Source organism: Ornithorhynchus anatinus, chromosome 5 (genome assembly GCF_004115215.2).
Source record: "Ornithorhynchus anatinus isolate Pmale09 chromosome 5, mOrnAna1.pri.v4, whole genome shotgun sequence".
Lineage (NCBI taxonomy): Eukaryota > Metazoa > Chordata > Mammalia > Monotremata > Ornithorhynchidae > Ornithorhynchus > Ornithorhynchus anatinus.
In genome coordinates this window covers 45,576,035-45,595,591 of record NC_041732.1, presented here as the reverse complement: position 1 = coordinate 45,595,591, position 19,557 = coordinate 45,576,035, and the positions used below count along the sequence as shown (strand labels likewise).

General features: G+C 48.3%; 1 protein-coding gene across 2 annotated transcripts in view; it reads right to left on the bottom strand.

Moving 5' to 3' along the window:
• INSYN1 (inhibitory synaptic factor 1) overlaps positions 1 to 19,557 on the bottom strand; it is a 57,534-nt gene that overhangs the window by 14,921 nt on the left and 23,056 nt on the right. The window contains exon 1 of one of the 2 annotated variants that reach the window (XM_039912022.1): positions 841 to 844. The exons of the other annotated variant lie outside the window; for it this stretch is intronic. The gene's annotated coding sequence lies outside the window, so the exon portion shown is untranslated. Of the gene's footprint in view, positions 1 to 840; positions 845 to 19,557 lie in introns of those variants that run through there. 2 annotated transcript variants of the gene reach the window in all.

Here is a 19,557-nt window from a genome sequence, read left to right as displayed (position 1 = left end):
TACTTCAATCCAGCCCTAGAACCTCACTTGGCTCTACCTTCGCCCCTCAGACCTGCAAGAAAATTTTGCCTTTCCCAATTCACTGAGGCTCGGGTTCCTTCATAATGGATCTTTCTCACTGGCTGGAGACAGTGACCCAATTTACCACTGATAGTGAAAATCACCTAGGGAAACATATATGGCTGAAAAAGCCAAGGTAGGACCCACAGTTCTGGCTGGTCACTTTGAGGACCTATTCCTGAGGCCATTAAACTAATCACCAATAACATTTGTACTTCTGGTCCTTTGATATGATCACAGGCTCCTTACCCCGCCTCTTCCACCTGAGGGCCCTCTTCCACTTTCAAGATCATAAAGTACTCCTTTACAAGGTGTCCTAAGTGCTTGAAAATGGTTCAGACAGAGAAGGGGAATGAAGGGGTGACATGAGACTGGGAATTCATCTTCCGCCCTCTCCCCAGAGTAAGAATGATTTCTTATTTCTACTTCCCCAAAGGGTCCCATTTTTTCCCCTGATTTGCCCCAGTCATGTCCACTGCAATCCTGCGGCAAAACACAGTGGCCCCTTTAAAGGTCTTTGGCTAAGTACCTTTCCCAAACCTCCCACGTCAACTGCTCTGTTTGTCTTGTGGTTGGTGATCTATTACTTTCATTTGCTTCACTGGTGCTCTCGGGACTCAATTTCCCCTTAGACCTTGTGGTTTCTTTTCTGTCCCCTTGGCTTTCACTGCAGCCTGATGCCACTGTGATGGGGAGCGTCTCAGTGAGAACCTGTCATTTGGAAGTGTCTCTTCCTTTAGTCCAATTTGCTGTTTATTGACTCGAGAGAGAACTGGAGACCTCAGCTCCTCCTTAATTTGTACCTTGATCCAGATGAAGTCTGGAGAACCGGAGAGAGAAGGGGCCACTGAGTGGCTGACACTCACTGATGGCAATGGGTAGCATCTGCTGAAAGGGCAATTTGACCTAACTGGGGGTCTCCCTGTCCCTCAAGCCTGGCTGTGACCCATTGGAGAGCTGCTGCTCTCTCTGCCTTTCCCGTCACTTCACACTGTCAATCTCCTTCCCTCCAGCCACCCCAATGCCTCTCCGGCTCCCAGGACTTACTGCCCCAACCCTTCCCAGCCTCTAAGTGCCACTCTGAAAGAGAATGGGAGTCTGATCTGGAATACAGCTGTCCTGGCCCTGAGCCCTCGATGGACAGAAGTCTTTCCAGAAGAGTTTTGTTGTGAAGTGACTGGCTGCTACACCATTCATTCAGTCATATTTATTGAGTGCTTACTGTGTGCAGAGCACTGTACTAAGGGCTTGGGAGAGTACAATACAACAATAAACAGACACATTCCCTGCCCACAGTGAGGTTACACCACCCAAAGCTCTGTGACACAGCCAGAGCCGCATCTCACCGAGATTTGCAATCTGATCTGCAAAGCAAGGTTCCAGAAAGCCCTGGAAAGACCCCATGTGTCTCCCTACAAACTGCACAGCACTTAGGCAGCTCAGCAACAGGGAGCAGAGAAGCTGCCAAGAGACAAGTGGAACCTATCAGTTTAGTGTTGGGATACTGGGCAGTCAGTGAAACTCCCTGGGACTGAGGTTGGTGCAGGTTGAAGCAAAGAATTGGGAGCAGGGACTCCAGACTAGTTCTTGTGCAGCCCACTTTCTTCCCATGTGACCTGTAAGGTCATGGAACACCCCCTTTCCGCTCTTCAGTTGTTCCATCTAGAAGTTGGGAACAGTAACATTTGTTCTCTGGCTGTGTTCCCAAGCTGAAAGAGGAGTTGCCATCCACAGAGCAAGCTAAGGGTTGGGAACATGGTGCCAGTCCCATGGACTCACTTGGTATTTTTTGGGTGGTTAATAAACAATAATCATAATTATAATGATAGCAGCATTTGTTAAACACTCACTATGTGCCAGGCACCGTTCTAAGTGCTGGGGTGGATACAAGCAAATCGGGTTGGACAGAATCCCTGTCCCACATTAGGCTCACAATCTTAGTCCCCATTTTACAGCTAAAGCAACCAAGGCACAGAGAAGTGAAGTGACCTACCCAAGGTCACAGAGCAGAAAAGTGGTGGAACTGGGATTAGGACCCATGTCCTTCTGACTCCCAGGCCCGTTCTCTATCCACTAGGCCATGTTGATGGTCTCTGCTTGAGCAGGAATGTTTCTACCATCTCCACAGGGGCACAGACCAAATGAAGACGAAGAACACTGGGGCATCCAAACACTTTGAGGTCCCTTGGAGAAGGCAGCCAAATCCATTTCAAGGCATCCTTGATAGCAGGCCATCCACCTTCCACCTCCACAGCTTGGGAGACAACCGAGCCCTTTTGCTGTGTTTCTTTGGTTAAATGGAGCTCTACCAAGTATGTGGGGAGAGAAGGAGAGAGGGAGTGGTAGGAAAGAGGGAGAGAAATGGAGAGAGGGAGAGACGGAGAAAGAGAAGGACAAAAAAGAGAATGAGGGAGAGGGAGGGGAAGAGGGAAAGAGCATAGTGGCTTGGTGCCTCATCCTCCTCCTTGCCTATCTGATGCTTAATCTGCTATTTCCTTGATGGGAGAGGACAGTGCCTGGGTAACCAGAAATAGGAGTTTGTGTGCTCTGACCTGTGGCTACCAGTGAGACCCAAGATTCTACGTGTGTGTGTGTGTGTGTGTTTGTGGAATGCACACTGTGTGCACAAGTAGTAACCTGCCCAAGTCCCACACCAGTGTCATCTTCACTCATCCTCCTTCAGGTAAGCCGGGGGACCCCTGGGTAAAAACCTCTAGTGCCCCAGCCTTCTCCAGGCAGGAAACGTCAATGCTGCAACCTGATGTCTCAGTCTCCTTGTTCCTAAAGAGGTGGCTGTTGACTGTTTGCCAGAAAGGCTGGAGGAGAGTTGAGGGGGTAAGGCTGGGGTCTGCAGGCCATGGGAGTGAGACTCCAGGCATTGCCCGTTTAGTGCCCTGGGGATGGTTCCTGCTTCCCTGGTGCAATCAATCAATCAGTCATATTTATTAACCACTTACTGTGTGCAGTGCACTACACTAAGCATTTAGTAGAGGAGCAGAGCAGTGGCTTTGCCCATTCTCCCAGGGGGTTGTGTTCCTCCTCCAACACTGTCAGCCACAGTGAGTCATTCATTCAATAGTATTTATTGAGCGCTTACTATGTGCAGAGCACTGTACTAAGCACTTGGAGTGTACAATTTGGCAACAGATAGAGACAATCTCTGCCCATTGACGGGCTTACAATCTAATCGGGGGAGACAGACAGACAAAAACAATAGCAATAAATAGAATCAAGGGGATGTATGTCTCATTAACAAAATAAATAGGGTAATAAAAATATATAAAAATGAGCAGATGAGCACAGTGCTGAGGAGAGGGGAAGGGAGAGGGGGAGGAGCAGAGGGAAAGGGGGGGAAAGAGGGCTTAGTTGAGGGGAGGTGAAGGGGGGGTGCAGAAGGCAGCAGAGGGAGCAGAGGGAGCAGAGGGAAAAGGGGAAGCTTAGTCTGGGAAGGCCTCTTGGAGGAGGTGAGCTCTCAGTAGGGCTTTGAAGAGGGGAAGAGAGTTAGTTTGGTGGAGGTGAGGAGGGAGGGCATTCCAGTAGAGCGGGAGGATGTGGCCCAGGGGTCGACAGCGGGATAGGCGAGAATGGGGGACGGCGAGGAGGTGGGCAGCAGAGGAGCGGAGTCTACGGGGTGGGCAGTAGAAAGAGAGAAGGGAGGAGAGGTAGGAGGGGGCAAGGTGATGGAGAGCCTTGAAGCCTAGAGTGAGAAGTTTTTGTTTCGTGTGGAGGTTGATAGGCAACCACTGGAGGTTTTTAAGAAGGGGAGTGACATGCCCAGAGCGTTTCTGCAGTGATGCTGGAGGTCAATTGCTATTTCCCAATGAGATCTTCCAGGGCCACCTGAATCAGGAGTACAAGGTGGATGGGGAGGCTTCTCTGACAAGGGGAGATGAGCCAGAGAATAGTCGACCTACTCAGAGGCTGGAGAAGGAGCAGGCCTGCCTGCTTCTGACTTGTCTCCTAGCCTCCTCTCCTAGGATGGCCATCAAGTGTCCTGGGGCCTCCCTGAGGGCTGGCCCTTAGCTCTCCACTAAGCTCGATGTGGACAGGAAATGAGACTGTTTATTGTTGTATTGTACTCTCCCAAGCACTTAGTACAATGTTCTGCACACAGTAAGCACTCAATAAATACAGTTGAATGAATGAATAAGCACTTGGGAGAGCACAATACAATAGAGTTAATATTAATAATAATAACGGTACTTGTTAAGTGCTTACTTTGTACTATGCACTGTTCTAAGCACTGGGATAGATACAAGTTAAGCAGTTGGACATAGTCCCTGTCCCACATGGGGCTCACACTCTTAATCCCCATTTTATAGAATAGGTAACTGGCCAAGAGAAGTGAAAAGCCTTGGCCAAGGTCACATAACAGACATGTGGCAGAGCTGGGATTAGAACCCAAGTCCTTCTGACTCCCAGGCCCATACTCTATCCTCTTAGCCATGGAATGCTCCCTGCCCTCAAGGAGTTTACAAAGCACAGGGGAGACAGACACTAAAATCAATTACAGCTAGGGGGAAGACAATGGAAAGATAGATTAGTGGACAACTAAGGGCTTAAAAAGGAGCCTAAGTGGATGAATATAGAAGTTCTGTAAAGGCCTGTGAGTGAAAAAGTGCAGAGGTAGTGCAAAAATGCTGTGGTGGCTGTTAGGAGGAGGGGAGAAGATAAATTAATCAGAGATTTCCTGGAGGAGGTACAATTTTAGAAAGGTTTTGTAGATAGGGAAAATTGTCATCTGAAACCATCAGGCGTGATCTCCCTAAAATCTCCCCTGCTTCTCTACATTCCCTCCCTCCTCCACCCTCTTTGACTCGCCCACATTCCCTGCAGTAATTCAAGATGAGATCTTTCACCTCTTCTCTAAATCTAAAACACTAACCCCCTCCCTTCTTTTCTCTTTGACTGCCATCATCAACTGTTCACTTTCCAATAGCTTCTCCACTGCTTTCAAACATGTATACGTTTCCCTGGTTATAAAAAATAAATCCCTTCCTTGACCCAACGGCTCCCCCAGTTGTCACTCTATCTCTCTCCTACTACTTAACAATAATAATAATAATAATGGCATTTGGTAAGCACTTACTATATGCCAAGCACTGTTTTAAGTGCTGGGGTAGATACAAGATAATTGGGTTGGACCCTGCCCACATGGGGCTCACAGTCTTAATCCCTGTTTTACAGACGAGGTAACTGAGGCACAGAGAAGTGAAGTGACTTGCCGAAGGTCACACAGCAGACAAGCGATGCAGCTGGGATTAGAACTCAGGACCTTCTAACTTCCAGGCTTGTACTGGGAATTACTACTACACCATGCTGCTTCTCATAACTTCTCTCCAAACTTCTAGAGAGACTTGTTTACACCTGCTGCATCCACTTCCTCTCCTTCAATCATCTCCTAAACCTCCTCCAATCTGGCTTCTGCCCCCTTCACTCCAGAGAAACAGCTCTCTTTAAGGTAAGCAGTGCTATTCTTCTCGCCAAATCTGATGGTCTCTACTCTATCCTAATACTTCTAGACGTCTAAGATGCTTTAGACCTGTACACCATCCCCTTCTTCTTGAAACTTTACCTAATTTAGGCTTCACTGACACTGTCCTTTCTTGGTTCTTCTCTAATCTCTCTGATGGATCCTTCTCAGTGACTTTTGTTGGCTCCTCCTCTGCTTTCCACCCCATGACAATGGTGCCTTCTCAAGGGTTAGTTCTAGGAGGTTCCTTTCTATACTCCATCTACACTCACTCCCTTGGAGAACTCATTTGCTCCCATGGCTTCATCGACCATTTCTATGTAGATGATTCCCAAATCTATATCTCTAGCCTTGACTTCTCTCCTTCCCTGCAATCTTGCATTTCTCCCTGCCTTCAGGATATCTCTATCTGGATGTTCCACCAACACCTCAAACTAAACATGCCCCAAACTGAACTCCTTATCTTCCTACCCAAACTCTTTCCTCCCACAGTCTTTCCTGTCACTGTAGACAATACCATTAACCTCCCTATGTCACAAGCCTGTGGCCTTGGCATTGTCCTCATTAAATCTACATAGTGTCACCAAATCCTATCAGTTTTGCCTTCACAGCGTTGATAAAATCCGCCCTTTCCTCTCTATCAAACTGCTATCGTTCTGATTTAAGCAATTTTCTTACCCAGCCTTGACTATTGCATCAGCCTCCTCATTGACCTCCAGCCCCGTCTCTCCCCACTCCAGTCCGTACTTCACTCAGCTGCGTGGATCATTTTTTAATAAACAGTCAGTCCATGTTTCCGCACTCCTCAAGAACCTCCAATGGCTGCCCATCCTCCTCTGCATTAAACAGAAGCTCCTTACCACTGGCTTTAAAGGGCTCAATCAGCTCACCTTATCCTACCTCACCCAGGCAGGTTACAGCCTGCAGAGGAACGCAGCACATTGAAGCAGTTGTCCCTGAGCAGAAGCCGTCTATGGACATGTCCCTCTGTCAGTGGGTTGCCACAAGGATGTAACATGGCAAAAACTCACTGCTGCACCAGTTTGACTTGTGAGCATAGTAATGGTGGTATTTTTTAAGCACTGACTTTGTGCCAAGTACCATTTGCTGGGATAGATACAAAATAATCGGACTGTACCAGTCTTCTCCTCTCCCACCACCTCCCAGGGATCACAGTCTCAGAAATAGGAAGAAGAGATGTCTTGTCCCTATTTAACAGATTAGGAAACTGAGGCACAGAGATCAAACACCAGGCAAGTGACAGAGCCAGGACTAGAACCTGCATGTACTGACTCACAGGCCTGTGCTCTTTCTTCTAGGCCAAGCTGAACTCCCTAACACCTCTGAGCCGTCCTTTGTTGAATTGGGACTGAAAATACAAAACTAAACTTGGCCAAGGGACTAGACTCTAAGCTCAAGGGCAGAGATCATGTCTGCTAATTCTGTTGTATTGTACTCTCCCAAGTGCTTGGTATAGTGTTCTGCACATATTAAGCACTTAATAAATATGACTGATTGATTCAGATGTTATTACAAACAGGAATTTTCCAACTTTCCATCCTGTTCGTAGTTCCATGGCCCCATGCAGTCACAGCCTCTGCCTCACCTTCACTGGGAGTGCTGCAGGCTGGGCCTAATTTTTTCCCTCAGGGCAGTCCTGCCATTTTTCTTCCTCTTCCAGATGGGGACCCCTGCTCTTTCACACAACTAGCAAAGCCTGGGAGGAGAGTGAGGCATCAGCATGGGATTGTCAGGAGGATCTTGCTTTCATGAAGGGGTGTGGGCAGTGGGAGAGGAGGGATGGAAAGAGAAAAAGAAGGTGACAGCATGGGGTGTGAGAGGAAGCCACAGAGTCAGCAACTGACTAATGAAAGCAAAGCAGGAAGCTGGAGAAGTTCCCTAAGAAAGAAAGATCGAGGGTTCAAAGGAGAGAGCAAGGGAAAGATGGAAGGATGGAGGGAGAGAGGAAGAAATGGAGGGAGCAATGAAGAGGAGTGGAGGGAGGGATTGAGAATGATTAAGGAAAGGATGTAGAGAGGGGAGGAAGGGAGGGGTTCAATGCAGTGATTGAAGTAAGGATTGAGAGAGGGATAGAGGCAAAGGTGAATAGCATGGATCTGGAAGTCAGAGGACCTGGGTTCTAATAATGGCTCTGCTGCTTGCTTGCTGTGTGACCTTGGGCAAGTCACTTAACTTCTTTGTGCCTCAGTTTCCTTAACTGCAAAATGGAGACTCATTAGCTGTTCTCCCTCCTACTTAGACTACAAGCTCCACGTGGGGCAGGGACTCTATCCAACCTGATTAACTTGTATCTACCTCAGCACTTAGAACAGTGCTTGACACATAGTAAATGCTTAACAAATACCATTTAAAAAAAGCATCAATCAATGGTATTTATTGAATACTTACTATGTGCAGAACACTATACAAAGCCCTTGGGAAAGTGCAATAGAATTGGTAGACATGATGACTGTCCACAGATAGTTTACAGGGAGATTGAGGGTATGATGGAGAGAAGGATGGAGGGAGGGCCAGCATGGTCTTGTGAAAAAAGCCCGGGCCTGGGTTCTAATACTGGCCCCTGCCACTTGTCTGCTGTATGACCTTGGACAAGTCTCTTAATTTTTCTGTGCCTCAGTTCCTTCATCTGCAAAAATGGGGATTCGATACCTTTTCTTCATCCTAATTTTTATGGTACTTTTTAAGTGTTTACTATGTTCCAGGCATTGTTCTAAGCATAGGGTTGATCATTTTGGACATAGTCCCAGTCCCACATGGGGCTCACAGTCTTAATCCCCATTTTACAGATGAGGTAACTGCCCAAAGTCGCAGAGCAGTCTAGTGACAGAGTTGGGATTAGAACCCAGGTCCCTCTGACTCCCAGGCCTATGCTGTATCCACTAGGCAACACTGCTTTTCTACTTACACTGTAAGCCCCATTTGGGACCTGATTATCCTTTATCTACCCCAGGACTTAATGCAATGCTCAGCACATAGTAAGTGCTTAACAAATATCACAATTATTAGGGAGGGATGGAGAAGGAGATGGAGAGGAAGATGGAAGCAGGGATGAAGGGAGCAAGGGAGAGAGGGAAGGGTCTGTGAGAAGAAGAAGGGGATCAGTTCCCAGAGCTCCATGCTCCAGCTCACCCAATAAATCAGGACATAATGAAAGCTTTAGACACCAAAGCTTCATCCTGAGCCCTTTCTGGAGAGAAATGTGCTTTCAGTGAGGAATTAATCACCACATTACACTCTGTACCCAAGTGCAGAGGTAAGAAATGTGCTCACCTGCTTGGCTTTAAAGCTTTTCTCTCTCCCGTGACTTCAGCATCAAGCTAATCACCACTTTGCTCTTTTGATCCAACAAGATATGATGCCAAAGTGCATTTTCTGTGCAGGCCAGAGGACATGAAATAGGCAGGAGGCGCTCAGCTGCATCTCCTTCCTTTGGAGCTCTTTGCTTTACTGACATTTCAAAACCTCTCTCCAGTTGGGACAAACCATCTCCCTCCAGACCACCAATGGAGATGGGTCGGGGTAGGGAAGAGAGTAAAGCTTCTGTCCCTGATCTACCTGGCAGGAAGAATAACTTCATTCATTCATTCAATAGTATTTATTGAGTGCTTACTATGTGCAGAGCACTGTACTAAATGCTTGGAACGGACAAATCGGCAAGTCACGCAGCTGAGAGATCGCCGGTGATGGGAGATGAGAAGCCACCACCTCTGCCTCCCTGAGCCCCTCCCGGCCCAGGGTCCAAACGAGGCCTGGGGGTCGGCGCTGCCCCACCACAGGGCGGAGGGCGGTGTGTCAATGTGTGGCCTCCATAACTTCTGGGGTGTAGACACTGTTCTTGCTCTCCAAGCTCCTGGGCAAAAGCTTGGCACATTAGATCGGATGTTGGGGTCATTCTCTGCATTTTCCACATGGGAGAACCAAGGCCCAAAGAGACCCAGGGAGTTCCCCAAATCTCAGAGTCAGACCTGAAGCCCAGCTTCTCTCAGGGCTGTTTCTTACAGACTTCTGCTACTGCTGGGTACTACAGGGAAGGAACTTTTACACTCCAAATAATAATAATTGTGGTATTTGTTAAGCACTTACTATGTGCCAAGCAGTGTTCTAAGTGCTGGGGTAGATACAAGCTAATCAAGTTGTCCCACACGGGGCTCACAGTCTTAATCCCCATTTTACAGATGAGGTAACTGAGGCACAGAGAAGTTAAGTGACTTGCCCAAGGTCACACAGCAGACAAGTGGCAATTGAGGAAAGCACCCCTCATAGAGGAAGGGTAATGGGGCAGGGGCTGCACAGGCTGTGCTGGAGCCAAGTTTCCTGGTTGACCAGATGCCCCAGAGAGGGAGAAGCGATGGTTTGAAGCAATCCACCTCTGCAGCATCAGCTCTCTTCTCTCCCTACAAAATTCTCATCTGGCACAGTTGCCAGAATACTGAGGAAGGAAAGAGAAGGCCACTGGGCCTTCAATCAGCCAACCACGTAATAGTTATCCAGTCAGTTAGCCAGTCAACCAATCAGTCAGCCAGTCAGTTAAGTAGTCAGGTAGCCAGTGGGCCAGACAGACAGCCAGTCAGTGAAGCTGTCAGCAAGTCAGTCAGCCAGGGGGGTCAAATGACTGTTTTTCCCATCACTGTAAATGAAACCACTATCCTTCTTGTCTCAAAAGCCCACAGCTTTGGCATTATCCTAGGCCCTTCTTGTTCCTCCACCCTGCATATTGGGTCAGTCACCAAATCCAAGGCCTGGTCATAACTCACTTCAAATAATGTATCAGCCTCCAATAATATATCAGCCTCCTCACTGACCTCTTTGCCTCCAGCCTCTCCTCTCCAGTCCATACTTCACTCTGCTGTCCAGATCGATTTTCTAAAACATCATTCTCTGCACACCTTCCCACTCCTCAAAAACCTCCATGGGTTGTCCATCCATCTCTGCATCAAGCAGAAACTCCTCTCTGTCAGCTTTAAGTAACTCAATCAGCTCTTTCCCCTGCACTTATCCTGGCTTCTCTTCTATTTCTACCTAGCTCACACACTTTGCTCCTCTAATGCAAACCTACTCACTGTGTCTCAGTCTTATCTCACTGTCGGTCCCGTACTCATGCCTTGTCTGGAACTCCCTTTCCCTTCTCTTAAGACAGATCACAGCAGCATGAGAAGCAGTATGGCCTAGTGGATAGAACATGGGCCTGGGAGTGAGAAAGACCTGGGTTCTAATCCCAGCTCTGCCACTTGTCTGTTGTGTGACCTTGGGCAAGTCACTTCACTTCTCTGTGCCTCAGTTACTTTATCTGTAAAATGGGGAATTAAGACTGTGAGCCCCATATGGGACAGGGACTGTGTCCAAGCTGATTAGTTTGTATTTACCCCAGCGCTTAGTACAGTGTCGGGTATATAGTAAGTGCTTAACAAATGTCATTAAAAATAAAATACCACAGCTCTCCCTCTCTTCAAAGTCCTACTGAAATCCCATCTCTTCCAGGAAGCCTCCCCTGACTAATCCTTTATCCCCTATTTTCCCTCCCTACTGCATTGCTTATGAACTTGAGTCCAGACCCTCTAAGTGCTCATGGTGCTCACTACCCCCTCCCTACACCAGCCCCACAACACATATGGACATATCTGTACACTGTTGCTTTCCCTATCTGAAATTTATTTTAATGTCTGTCTCCCTCACTAGATTGTAAACTCCTTGAGGGCAGTGATCCTGTCTACCTATTCTAGTTTTCTCTCCCAAGTGCTTAGGACTGTGCTCTTCACATAATAAGTGCTCAATAAATACCACTGATCGACTGACTGGTCAACAAGATATAGTGAGCTTTTCCACCCCTGGGCCGGGCATGGGGTGAGGCACTGGGCAGAGGGATGAAATAGAGTTAGTGCTTTTACTGCTCTTGAGAACTTCAGTGCCCAGTGAAGAAGGCAGGACAAACTCAAACACAAGGCACAAGAGAAAGAAGCATCCAGACAAATAAAAAATGATTGAGGAATGACAGAGAAGCAGAAAACATAAAGCTGGATTCTGCAGAGATAAACATAAACGCTGTTGGGCTTCTGACTGATGGATCTCGTGAAAGAGTTTGACTTAGTCATGGATTCTTTGGATAAAGTATTCTTCCCCAGTTTTTTTAAGGTATTTGTTAAGCACTTACTATGAGTCAAGCAGTGTTCTAAGTGTTGGAGTAGATACAAGTTAATCAGGCCAGATACAGTCCCTGTCCCATATGGGAGTCAAAGTATAAGCAGGAGGGAGAACAGACATTGAATCTTCATTTTTCAGTTGAGGAAACTGAGGGAAAGAGAAGTTAAGTGACTTGTCCAAGGTTACACAGCTGGCAAGGGGTGGAGCCAGGTTTAGAACTCAGATCCTCTGGTTCCCAGACCTGGGCTCTATCCACTAGACCATACTGTTTTTGGACTTGAAATCTAATGCTTAAGAGCTCAAATAAAATCCAGTACTCTTGCCCCATGAATAAATCTGAACTGTAGCCCAGATCATCTTCAGAAAAGTGTCTAGCTAGTAAAATGAGTTAAATCTGAGTCAAGCCTATTCTCCTAGCATTCGTTGTTTCTTATCCTGGACAAGTCAGGGAAAAGCTCTTTTAAAGGCTCTACTTCTGGTCTGTTTGAGGGGGAATGTCTGTAAGGTCAGATCTTGCCCCTTGGGGATTCTGCCTCCAGGAGATTCTGCCCTTTTGACATGACTGTCCCGTGCAGAAAGCTTTCCGGGAGCATCCTGTTTGTGTTCCTAAAGACTGGCCCTCCCACCAAGAGTTATAGGAGCATCAGGATTACTTGGGCACCCATGATCTTCTCCATGGCAAAGTGGAATTGGCAAAGGAGCAGCGCCAGTCCCCAACTATTGTAGCTGACAGAGCAGTGGCTCCATGTGCTTTTCTCTGTCACCCTGTTATATTCTAATTAAGGACTATTGAAATGATCCAAATAGCTTCTTGAAATTGGTGAGAGAGTCAGGGGAAATCTATAGGGGCCTGGGCAACTGGACACTCAGGGTCCAAATTCACTATTTATTATTATTAAGTGTCTTTGAGTCGTTTCCAATTCATAGCGGCTCCATAGATATACTTTCTCCAGAACGTCTTGTCCTCTGCCATAATCTGCAACCTTTCTAATGGTCCTTCCATTATAGTTGTTATGGTCTCTATCCATCTAGCTTCAGGTCTGCCTCTTCCACATTTTCCCTGGATTTTTCCTAGTATTAGTGCCTTCTCCAGAGAATTAGTCTTTCTGATTATATGTCCAAAATATGCTAATCTAAGTCAAGTCATTTGGCCTTTCAAAGACCACTTTGGTTTAATTTGCTCTAAAATCCATTTGTTTGTCTTTTGGGCAGTCCACGGTATTCACAAAAGACTTCTCCAACACCACATTTCAAAAGAATCGATGTTCTTTCAATCCTGTTTTTTCAGTGTCCAGCTTTTGAATCCATACACTGTCATTGAAAACACCATAAAGTTGTCAATTTGTATTTTGACTTGGAGGGGGTGCGATTTGCTTTCTCTAGTTGGCACGCCTCTGTCCTCCCCTGTCCATGGATTTTCCTGTTGTTGCAGATTTGGGAATCCCAACCTTGCCTGCCGCCAGCTGGCTGTGCTAGTGATACCCATCTCCAGTCCATCACTGACAGGCCTGATGTGACCCAGTGCTATTCGAGGCCAGGCTGAGGATTGGGAAATCTCTCTGGCTTCGGTCCCTCTAACTTCCCACTTAAATTCTCAGTCTCCTATCTGTGACACAGCCATTTCCCTTAGCAGCAAAGCAGAGTAGGCTAGACACCCCCAACACTGGTCCATCAGGGATCATAGCCGGCCAGCACTGGTATAAGTCAGGATCCCAAGGGTATTACCATCATGTCAATGGGCAATTGTATACTTCTGCACAACAGAGGATAAGCTTCTCCTATGAGTGTTCTTCCCTCCCTGGCCTCAACAGAGGAACTCCAAATGTCAGGCCTGATTGTAAAATAGATGAGCCCTTTAAACTCCCAACAGCCCTAGGGAAAGATGCCCCAGGTTGTCTGTGTTTTGTATTTAGCAGAGCTGCTTTCCTCTATTGGTTCATCACACTTCTTTTTCCTTCCTCTGGCCTTGGTGCCACTCCCCTTCATTCTCAGAAGTACAGAGCCAAAGGAGCAGAGACCCAGGGAAACTCTCCAGGAGAGAGCAGTGGAGGAGGAGGAAGAGGAGGAGGAAAAGGAGGAGGAGAAGGAGAAAGAGGTGAAGAAGGAGGAGGAATAAGAGAAGGAGGAGGAGGAAGAAAAGGAGGAGGAGGAGGAGGAAAGTAAGGAGGAGAAGGAGGAGGAAGTGCTTGGGAGAAAGGGGACAAGCCACATCTGTCAGGACAGTATTGTACTCTCCTAAACGCTTAGTACAGTGCCCTGCCCACAGTAAGTGAGCACCTGTGGGGGCAATTTAAGGATACTAGATAATTATTGAAAATAATAACAATGCTAATATTTGTTAAGCACTTTTGTACCCAGCACTTTACTAAGCACTGAGGTAGATACAAAGTGATGAGACTGGACACATTTCCTGTCCCTTATGGTGTCACTGTCTATGTAAGCGGGAGAACAGATATTTAATTCCCATTTAAAGGGCAAGGAAACTTAGATATCAAGAAATTAAGGGACGTGTCCAAGATCACATAGCAGGCAAGTGACAAAGGCAGTATTAGAATCCAGGTCCTCCGTCTCCCAGGTCTGGGTTCTTTCCACTTGATGAAATCAAACAACTGTAAATTGTAATTCTCTACTACTCCCTCCTATCTGTAATGTATTTCAGAGTCTGTCTCCCCCACTAGACTTTAAACCCCTTGAGTGCAGGGATCATGTCTACTAACTGCACTGTACTCTCCCTTATACAGTGTTCAGGATGGCTGTAAGCACTCAGAAAATATGAACAATCAGAAGGGAATACTTAATGACATATCACTGTGGTTTAGCAGTTTCTACCTTCTATAATCACAGATGAATAAGCCCATCTCCAGCCCTCGACTCTGGTCTGGATCAATCACAGCCATTGCTGTCACACCTATGAAGGAAGTGAAGCTAGGCCATTTACCCAAAGTCACTCAGTGATTTGGTTTGCTTCCTTGGAAGACAGGTTGGCTCAATGGTTTAAGCCCCAGTGTTCAGGGTCGCAGTTTCCTCTGGAGTAGTGGGCACAAATCCACTCCAATTAACCTTTGCTCCCCTCTAGACTGGAAACGCACTGTGGGCAGGGAACATCTCTGAGAACTCTTGCAATATTGTACTTTCACAAGTTCTTAGTACAGTGCTCTGAACAAAGTAAACTCTCAGTGTAATATGATTGATTGATAGCTTGAAAAACCTGGCCAGGAGGTCTTCCCTCTGAGAATCCCTGGCTCCCCTGGGGCAAAGCCAGCCATGAAAAGAAAGAGTGGGTTTGGGGTTGCAGACCCCTTTCCCAGCCTCCAAATTGCTGACTGGTTATCTTCGTTTTCTGCACTTCCTCTCCTAGAGCTCCAGGGACCCCAAGGGCATCAGTCCCTGCTGCAGCAGCTGCTGCTGCTGACAGTCAGGCAGTCAGTCAACTGTATTTATTGAGGACTTATTGTATGGAGAACACTATACTAAGTGCTTGGGAAAGTACAATATAACTATAAACAGACACATTCCTGCCCACAATAAGCTTACAGTCTAGTGGACAGACATTAATATAAATATATTATAGATATGCACATAAGTACTGTGGGGATGGCAGGGGGGATGAATAAAGGGAGCAAGTCAGATGTGGGCTGTTGGAGATCGGGATGGGGGACAGCTGCTGCTGCTGCTGTTGCTGCTGCTCAAATGAGCTAGGCCAGCAGGACCTGGGCAGAGATTTCTCTGCCGCTAGGTTCCCCTCTCAGATGAAGGGTCTCACAGACTCCAGAAACCTTCCCGGCTGACCCGCTTGGTGGTGTGGGCTCCTGCCAGCATTTTCCCTGTGCATGGCCCATTTCCTCTGGCTCCTCATCATTAAGCAGGGCTGCTCCTCTCCTGCACCAGGGGCCTTCGCTATTAGCCTGAGGAGGGGTCGCCAGGAGCTGGCTTGTCTGTCTCTGCCAATTTTTTCCCTCATGCTTGACAGGACTTTGCCCCTTGCCCTGTGGTTATCCGTTTTCCTTAATAATCTCCCCTGAGGGCCTCGATCAAAAGCATCTTGATTATTCCAGTCAATTATTTCCTCCGGGTCACCACCATTCAGCTGATCAGGTCAACTTGCCCATGAAACACCTTGTGCTCAGGCAGTGGGTGGTAGGGAACAGAAAAAGCTCTTACCTTGGGGGTTCAGGCACCTGGCTTCTGTCATTGACTTCCTGGGTGACTTTGGAAAGTCACTTAGTCACTCTGTGCCTCTGTTTCCCCATCAATAGAATGGCCTGCAACACGCACGCTCGCTACTTATGGAGCCAGGCTAAGGACGAATGAGGTTGTGCCTGTAGAGGGCTTTGTGATCCTTGGAGGAAAGGAGGTAGGGGAGGGGAGAACTCTTTGTGGGTCCCTAATTCTTGCCCCCCATGAGAGGAAAACAAAACATCTCCAAACTGTAAATTCATTGTGGGTAGGGAACATGTCTATCAACTCCATGGTATTGTAAGCTCCCAAGTGTTTAATACAGTGCTCTGGACACAGAAGAAATAGCATGGCTTAGTGCAGGGCACAGGCCTGGGAGTCAGAAGGACCTTGACTCTAATCCCGGCTCCGCTACGTGTCTGCTGTGTGCCCTTGGGCAAGTCACTTAAATTCTCTGAGCCTCAGTTACCTCATTTGTAAAATGGGAATTTAGAGTATGAGCCACATTTGGGCCAGGGACTGTGTCCAACCTGATTAACTTGTATCTACCTCAGTGCTTAGAACAGTGCTCGCACATAGTAAGCATGTAACAGGTACCATTATTATTAATAAATATTATGAATGATAATGATGATCTGCCACTGTTGCTGCTGCTATCGCTGCTGCTGTTTCCTGTCTTGGGGCAGCCCTGGGCCCTGGCTCCTGGCGTCTGGTAAAGGGTGAGCAGACTCATGAGGGGCTCTGGAGCAGGGATCCTCACCCATCCTGCCATTTGGAGAACTCTCCTGAGTTTGCCTCATTCAGCCCTTGGGAGCCAAAAGCCTTCGTTCAGAGGGAAGAGTGGCTTCAACTTCACCTACCTAGAGTCCAGCTCCTTGCTGGGCCCTAGAGAAACCATCCCCATGGCCTCCACCCCTTCATCTTCTCTCCCTTCTTGTCCTCTGCCACTGCCATGGCCCCTTCCCCTGGGGTGTGGAATACAGGGGACCCTTTCCACCCATCGAACCACCAAACTCATCGGCTTTCACCTCAATCAAATGGTCAGCTGATCCAACAATCTGTGCCATTTATTGAGGGCCTATTTTGTGCCAAACCAGGTCCTGCTCTGGCCCAGGAAAGGTGAACAGAGCTGGAGCCCCATACCCAGTCCCCACTCTGCACCTGGCCTCCACCCCATGCTTAGCCACCAGTCTTCGCCCAGCCTCTGGCCTGCACCCAGCCCCCAGCCTTCCCCCAGCCCCTAGTCTGTGCTCAATTCCCAGGCCCTGATCTGCAGCCACATCACAGGGCTGCTCTATCACAAACGAGTCCCATACTCATTACCATCCGATTAACTATGGAATAATAGGGGAGCGACCTGGCCCAGAGTTACCACCTCTTTACACATGCCCATGTGCGCACGCGCACACACACACACACTCACACACAAATATAAACACATACACACACGGAAGGCCCTACTCCAAGCTATACTGGCAGCAAACATCTCTCTCCTCCAGGAGGTCTTTCCAGGTGCTTGGCAAATAAGAGGGTGTCTTTGGCCAGTCTGTCCCTGCTGACCCTATAGGTCCTGTAGCTCCTCTTTCACTTCCCCCTTCTCCAAGCACTAATACACAGTACCTACTGTCGAAAGGCCGTTCTTTCAGTAGACAATGTCAGAATTTATAGAGAAATTGTTGTGGGGGCCAGATCTGGGGGTCAGAGTGCTTCCTCAGAGGGTGAGTGTGTAGTCTCCAGGCCAAGGTTCAGCAGGGGCTCTGGAAGCTGTGTGTCTGTGGCCTTACACTGCTTCCAACCAAGGCCAAATGCTAAAGATGGCAGTGACCTCTTGCTGAGTGTACCTTGAGGGGCATCTGGGGGAGGAGCTCAAGCAGTTTCCCAGAGGGCCTCATCCCTAGATGGAGTCTGGGAAAATGGAACTCGGTGTTCCCACCGATGTGCCTGGGGAGACACTGATACTAGTTTGCACACGGAAGGGATTCCCCATGTGCCCATCAGGGGTGGTTGTGTCTGTATATCCCAGCTCTGCCACTTGTCAGCTGTGTGACCGTGGGCAAGTCACTTAACTTCTCTGTGCCTCAGTTACCTCATCTGTCAAATGGGGATTAACTGTGAGCCTCACGTGGGACAACCTGATGACCCTGTATCTCCCCCAGTGCTTAGAACAGTGCTCTGCATAAAGTAAGCGCTTAACAAATACCAACATTATTATATCTTGGCCTGGTGGGGCCATCACAGGCAAAGGGGGCTATGTTCCTCAGGAAGGGCATTCCAACCCTCTGACCTGCTGTTGGGTCTGTGATCCCAGGGGCCATGTCTGGGCTGAGGAGTCCATTCCATACCTCATCCTACTCAGGTGCAGTCTTCTCTGGTCTCCCCTACTCTGGGGAGGCTGGAGTAAGGTGGCCATTTCTCAAATCCCTCTTGGGTAAACCCAACATGCCCTGGGACAAACTTGTAGGTGGCATGCTGAGAGCATTTCCAGTGCATGCCACCTGGGCAGATTATCCAACGCAAAAGTCAGTTGGGACACTTACAGGTGGTGGTGATAACTCTGGGACTGGGTTGGGGGGAGGAGTGGAATTATGGGCAGAGCAGGGCCCAATAGTTGACTGCTCCTCTCAACCCAGCAAGTACAGGTCACCTACACTCCAGTAGACAAATAGCCAAATGTACTCCAGGGTAGTTCCTTCCTTGACCTAGAGAGTGGACCGAAGCACTGACTGCTCTTTGCTTGGAGGAAGGCCCTGGGGACTGCGGGATGAGGGTTCCATTCCCCAGAAGAACATGGGGCACTTAGCTTCTGAAACACTAGTTGGAGTGGGCTGGACTGTTCTTCCCTGCAGAATGGCAGCTTTGGGCTCTTAATGCCCTGCCCTGCCTTCCTGATGTGTCAAGCCCGCTGCCCCACCAACCTCCCTTTACAGGCTCCTAACCTGCTATTTTTTATCTGGCCTTGCTGGGTCTGCCCTCCAGCCATCCCAGCAGCCTTCTTCCAAGGAGGTAGAGAGAAAGCCCACCAAGGCTGTTCTCTCCAGACCAACTGTGATACCTAAGGTCTGCCTATCTCCTCCCAGCATGCCAAGCAAACTTCCAGGATTCCAACCCACTGGGTGGAGCATAAGGGGTGGGTCTTCCAGGCCTGGTGTTGGCCTGCGTGATGTCAACACAGGATAAGGAGAGGGACAGGCCCAGTTTGATCCTGCAGCTCTACAGAGAGCCGCTTCCCCCAGGGAAATGTCCACCTGCCCTCTGTAATAGTCCACCCTGGTTGGCAAAAGAGGTTGAGCTGCCACAGAGAAATAAGAGTCCATCCTCAGCCCCCAGAGACAGCGAACCCCCAGGAAGTTGAGGAAGCCATGGCCTCCAAATTGCCTACCCTTCCTGGAGAGCTTACAGTTACTTCACCAGATCCCCCCACTGACCAGCCACATGGCTGGCAGCAGGTCCAGAAGATGGGCATGAGCCATATTAGCTAGTGGCGGGTGGCAGTCCCAATCCAGCCCAGATCCCTGCTGGGCGCCATTTTGCTGAGAAAAAAACAGCCCCAGTCATTGCTGAGCCGGCTCGGGGAAGCGCATGTGGTGACTGATTCACTTCTCACATCGGTGAAGCTGTGAAACGCATTATGAAAATACAGTTTTTAAATGAACATTGGCATTTTCCAAGCCGCCTGCTGGCAGTGGGCA